Genomic DNA, 6,740 nt, shown 5'->3' with positions numbered 1-6,740 from the left:
CCAGCAAGTGCACATGCCCTATAGCAAAAATTTCTCTTAAAAAAAAAAAAAAAAAGAAGAAGAAGAAGACAGCACGGATGGTGGCCAAACAGTGGCAACAGCCCAGGACACAAATTTCCAGCCTCCAGTTTTGCACATTTTCCTCTAGGTCTTCCTTAATCTCACATGGTATCTATGCCCCATTCCTCTGAAAACCTGCCACATTTGCTCTGCCATTCTGTTTATTCTGTCACATAAGAGTTATTTCATCTCAGCTAGACTCTAAACTGATATTTCTCTGCTCTCTGTATGGCACAGACCAGAAAACAAATTGATGACTTCATAAGCAGGATTCCTTAACCCTCTGAGTGACGTAAAAGCTAGCCTCAAGCAGGCCTTTCATAAGGTGGCATCATTTTTCTCTCTCTGCCCATTTCCCTTTTCCCTTCCACTTAGTGATAGTCCAAGGAGAAGAAAGAAAAGTCCCTCAAAATCCATCAGTGAAATTCCAAATCAAAAGCAACTTTGTAAATCCATAGGAATTCCAAATACCATGATCCAGCAGAATCCGGTCAGATAAAATTATACTTGTGCAACACTAATCTTGCCAGTTTCTTATCACCATTTGTGATGCAAGGTATGACTGCAATATGCCAGAGGGAGGCCAATTGTACAATTGGTCTTGTCACCACATCCCAGATTCTCTCCTGAGTGCTAATGCGCCCACTCACCAGCTGCTGGCATACCCACTGCTAATGGCTCATGGATGCACAGCCCTGAAGACAGGGACCTCCCGTGCTCAGAGGGCAGCCCATGGCCCATGCCTGGCTGATGCAGGAATACAAGGCTTAGATCATGCTCCAATAGGGAACAGCTCTTTAAAATGTCTTAGCTCCAGAGTTACTGAGAATGATCAGAGGCTCAGTTGTATCTTAATTGCTGTTCAGCTTCTCTCTACCTTCCTCTTTTCCTTATAGGTGTATATCCCAAGTGTTTTCCCTAGTAAACCTCTGCAGGCAATGCCTGGTCTCAGACTTCTGTTTCCAGGGAAACTCATCTAAGACACTACATAAAACAGTGTCAGAGTAATAAAAACCATATGGCAACATTTATCAAAATTTTTAACTTCATTAAAACTGTTATTTTATTACTCAGTGTCATTTCTTATGAACTTCTATGTATGTGACGGGGTGGTAGAAATATACTCACATTCATAATCCTTGAGGTCCAGTTTAGTAATGATGAGCACATTTCTTGCTGAAAAAAAAAAAAAAAAAAAAAAAAAAAAAAAAAAAAAAAAAAAAAAAAACTTATTATTTTTCTCTCTTTGTTTATACCTAAGATGTCAATAGAACTCAAGTATATGCAATATTTTATGTGAGTTAATAGAACCCACAAACTCTGAGACTCATGGTCTTCCTGAATAAGGCTGACTGCTTGATTACCTTGAGGAACTCTTCTAATGAGTTTTGTTGCTAATAAGAGAAAATACCTAAGCCTGAGTAAGTTAAGAGAATAGAGCTTTAGTCAGCTCTTTGTTTGAAAGTCCAAGATGTAAAGGTCAACATCTGGTAAAAATTTTTCAATGCGTGGGTTCCTAAGGCTGAGGCCAAGGTCGTGCAAGGTATTGTATCATGAGTGAAGAGAGCATGTCTCTGTCTATTTGTGTGTATAGCTCTCTCCTTACCTGTCCTTAAAAACTCACCAGGAACCAATAGTGGGTGCCCTACCTTAATCACTCCATCACTCCCTAAAACCCACCTTTGAACACCATGGAGATATTGTTTCCTTTCAATGCTTTCACAGTGCAACCAAATTCTAACTCATCTCAATCTGGGGGGACACCCAAACCATGGAAGGCTCTCCTTAGATTATCACCTGTGGATCACTTAGCTGACTTTCCAGACTCTTTAAACATGAGATTCAGAATAAAAATTGTTAGTACTTCTAATTTATAACAAAATGAATAGATTAGAGTTAACTATTTGCTTTACTCTATTTACTCCATTACAGGAGAATTTATTTTTCCTACAATACGAGTATGTGTTTTCCTGTGACTTTCATTGTGCCACTTGTTCTCAGAAGACAAACAGTAGACAAGTCTGAGGGAAGAACCAATGCTTATTAAGCCTATGGTTACCATGCAAAGAAAGGGGATAGGGCTCAGAGATGCTAAACAATCATCCCCAAGTAGAGGGTGGTGATGTGCAGCACCTGGACTGACATCTGTGCCTGTCTATGAGGCAGAGGCCTCCCAGAGCTCTCCCCAGTCACCTGTCAATTTTCCTGGGGGCTCATCTCCATCACACCTGGCCCTGCTCAAGCTGTGCCTAAGTAGTTCCTCACACTGGACTCTGCTTCAGCCCTCTGTTCCGCCATTCTCCTAGAAAGCTCTTTCCCATATTTCTTTGCAAGATGACCTCTCTCTTTGCTGAACTGTAAAGTAAAAGCTAAAAATTCAGGTATCATTTAACTTGTTATATAATTAATATATTGACTCGACCAAAGAAATATCACTTAGTTCCCTTTGCATGCCAGCATGTCAGATATATTATAGAAATAAAATGAAGAGCACACTAAGAATTACATAGATATAGAAGATATATGACCCTTCATCACCCCTGTAACCTCTACCCCATAGGATAACATTATTGACAGTAATTTATACTTGCACACTTCCAAAACAAAGCAGGTGGGTGTCAGCTCTCCTCAGAAGCTTTCTCACAGCCTGAATTTCACTTTCCTCTAAGTTCCCATTTTGAATTGTGTATACTTATATCTTACTCCATATCAGAATATTCTGGCAGTATCAGTTTCCAGTGAAATTAGATTAAAATATCAAAGCTGATATCATGCGTTTTTTAAAAAATAACTTCTTGTGGCTGAGGGCAGGTATACATGAGAGAGAGAAAGAAAGGGAGAGCAAGAGAGAGAGAGAGAGGAGATGCCTTCAGTGGAGTCTGATCACACTGAAATCCCTGTGCCTCCTTTTCTCCATGCCTGGATCCCTGGATCCTGGGAATGTGAGCATGTGCCTAGAGTATTTTTCAAGCCACTACTAGGAGGATTTTTTTTTTTGGGGGGGAGACATTTTTGCTATAGGGCATGTGTGCTCGCCAGCCAGACAGAGAGAGACAGAGAGATAGAGAGCGAGAAATCACCCCCCAGGGGAGATGGCCATACCACAATCCCTTTTCCTCCATTCTCCTCTCAGGATCTTGGGCATGCACGCACACGCGCCCAGCGTGAGTTCAAGCCACCGGGTCCGGGTCTTGAACCGCAGTTGACTATGTGGGAGTCCAGCGACATAGCCATTATGCTAACTGCTGGTCCCCTACTAGGAGGATTTAAAATCACTTTGGCCATCTGAGATCCTGCTTCCTCTGCACAATGCTTAACTACTGTGCTATGGGGACAGCCCAATTATTTGTTTTTTTTGTGTCACATAAATCAAGCAAATCTTTAGGCTTACAGTTGACACTTAATAAATGCCAACTGAATTGACCTTCTATAGAAACCTTTGTTTTACTTATACTGTGCAAGTAAGTTGAGAATATTCTGGTTAACAGTGCATGGAAAAGGTTACCAAAGTCTCTGTGAATTCACTTGCCTCATAACCCAAGTAGTGAGGGTTCTGACCTGTCCTGTTGGCCACTACTATAATAAAAATAAATAAATAAATAAGGAAGAGAAAGAAAGAAGAAAGAAGAAAGAAAGAAAGAGAGAGAAAGAGACAAAGAAAAAAAATAAGCAAAAGAAGTGACTTGAGAAAGACCAGTAACAACTCAGGCCAATTGAAAGATCAAATTAAAAATGAAAGATTAGAGAGAAGATCTTTAAGAACACTGGATCCTTGAGGAGCAATTAATTATGTCTTCAACCATTTTGTTCTCAGTACAAATTGAGCATTTCTAATTCAAAAATCTGAGATCTGAAATGCTCCAACATTTGAAACTTTTTATGCATTGACATGACCTTACGAGTGGTAAATTCTGCATCTGACTTCATGTGACAAGGTGTAGTCCAATGCAGATGTACTGCTCCTAGTTCATTCTTTGTCCCCAAAGGAAGAAAGACCTTCCTATATCCCTTGATTAATGATGCCAGACATCCACAGAGAGTCTACATGAGTTGCTGAGATAGTAGCATCTTTGCCTTCTGATGGTTTGGTTTACAACAACTTTATTTTATGCATAAAATTACTGAAAATATTGTACAAAATTACCTTCAAGTCATGTATATAAGGATGTATATATACATAAATAAATGTTATGTTTAGGCTTGGGCCCCATTCCCAAGACAGCTCATTCTGTATATATAAATATTGTGTGAAATTTTACAGAAATTTGAAATCGTAAACACTTCTGGTCCCAAGAACTACAGATAAGGGATATTGAACCTAATTGAACCTATAATAATAGTCAGGCCTGACAGTCTCCATGACTTCTTTTTACCTCCATGATCAAGTCTTAACACTTAAAGTATCTACTCTAAGCTTTTTTATTTCCAACAAATTGAAATCTCTTCAGTGTTGACAGAGCTGTCATGGCTTTCTTCATTCACATTGTCTCCATTGCATGAATGCCCTCTCATGGCTCAAACTCCTACTGCAAGATTCAAATCGAATGCTACTTCATTTGGGAAAATGGATATTCTGATCGTCTTAACCCATTCCTTTTGCAAAATACACAAATATGACAAAATACCACAGACTAAATAATGTATGAATAGTATGGGGACCAGTAGTTGGCGTAATGGCTATATCTCTGGACTCCTATGTAGTCAACCGCAGTTCGAGTCCCAGACACAGTGGCTTAAACTCATGCCAGGCACGTGTGCGTGTGTGCCCAAGATCCCAAGAGGAGAATGGAGGAGAAGGAATTGTGGCATGACCATCCCCCCAATGGTGATGTCTTGCTTTCTGTCTCTCTGTCTCTGTCTTTCTGGCAAGTGCATGCACCCTAGAGTATAAACCTCTCCAAAAAAAAAAAAAGTATGAATATTATAAACTTATTGCTCATAGGTATAGAGGCTGGGAATTCCAAGATCAAGGCAATGGTAGGTTCAGTGTATGGTAAACTCCTGTTCGCTATATCGAAGTTGCTTCCTTGAACTCTGCATCCTTTGAAGTGGATGAATACTGTGTCTACACATGGCAGAAGGAACAGAAAAGCAAAAAACAACAGGATTCTTCCCTTAACTGCTATTATAAAGTCACTAATTACATTCATGAAGGCTTTATCCTCATGACTTAATGACCTCTTGCAGGCCCCATTTCTTTTTCTTTTTAATAATTATTTTATTTAACTTTATGTATTTATTTATATTTGACCAGAAAGGGACAGAGTGAGAGAGAAAGAGAAAGAGGGGAAGTGAGAAAGACAGCTGCCAGGTATAGGACTTGAACCGTGGTCAATCATGTGGGAGTCCAGCACCCTTAACCACCACACCACCTCCCACTTCACTTCTTAATACCATTACACTGGCAATTCAACAGATGAATTTGGGAGCACATTCAGACCATAGCACTGGCATTCCATAAACCTATTACATTTTGCTAAAAATTAACATTGTCTTTTTGCATTACTGGTAATGTTTCTTGTATGTTTGCCTATCTGTCTGTTTTTACATCTGGTTTGTCTCACTTTAAAAATTGCTTATAAATCCCTAGGCAAAAGCAGTTCTAGTTCTGCATGAGCTATCAGCACAGTGCTTTGTAATAGTATGAATTCAACGCATAGTCCCTGCCTGGTTGGTTGGACTTTCCTGAAGGGCTCATATCAAATTAGCTTATACCAAATTGGCCTCATTTTGTATATATTTCCCATCCCTTTCAACATTCAAGTTAAGACTCTGGGTTAAGTCCATGCTTGATTCTCTTCCATTCTCCATTTACAGGTACCTCTTTAGTAATTTCACTTAATCTCATGGTTTAAATACCACAAAGATATCAATTTCTCCCATATTTGTATTTTTGTTTATCTCAGACCTCTCTCCTGGCATCCAGATCTCTGTTTTCTGGTGCTTTATTGAGACTCCACTCCATGGACACCTGTCAGACATTTCAGACTTAGTGCATTCACAGCTGAATTATTGATCCTTTTCTCACATGCCTGATTTGTCTATTACCTTCCCCATTTTGTTAAGGGAGAAATTGATTCTTTCAGTTGCTCAATCCAAAATGCTTGAAGTCATCCTTGACTCCTCTCTTTATTGCTCATCCTATATTATAGTGGCCTATTGACTCTTAACTTCAAATTGCTGATACCCGAATACTTCCCCACCTCTATCAGAGCCTTCAGCATCCCTCACTTAGATTCAGCTATATCTCTTCTCAAGTACTCATCTACCTTCATTTCCTTGCAGTCTATTTTCAACACAGTTTCTTTTTAAGCACACGATAAATCATGCTACTTTTATTTTCAAAATTCTGCAATGACTCTCCATTTCCTAACAATCAAAGTAAAAAATCTTTACAGTAATTTAGAAAGCTTTCCAAGACTGCCTTGGCTTGTCCCTCTCCCCATACACACTTACCTTGTATCTCCAACAGCAATTCTTTTTTTCATGCTGTTCTAACAACACTGGCTTCCTTTCTATTCCTAAAAATTTCTTCACCTACCTTGCATTGATTGTGCCTCCACCTTGTATAACCATCTCCCAGATATAATTATGCCTTACTTTGTATCTCTGTGTTTTCCCTGGTGCCAACATCTCAAAGAGGCATATCTTGACCAACCTCTTTAAAATCTCAATAGATT

Source organism: Tupaia chinensis, unplaced genomic scaffold, assembly GCF_000334495.1.
Source record: "Tupaia chinensis unplaced genomic scaffold, TupChi_1.0 Scaffold000309_1, whole genome shotgun sequence".
Taxonomy (NCBI): Eukaryota; Metazoa; Chordata; class Mammalia; order Scandentia; family Tupaiidae; genus Tupaia; species Tupaia belangeri.
Note: the sequence above shows the minus strand (reverse complement) of the source record.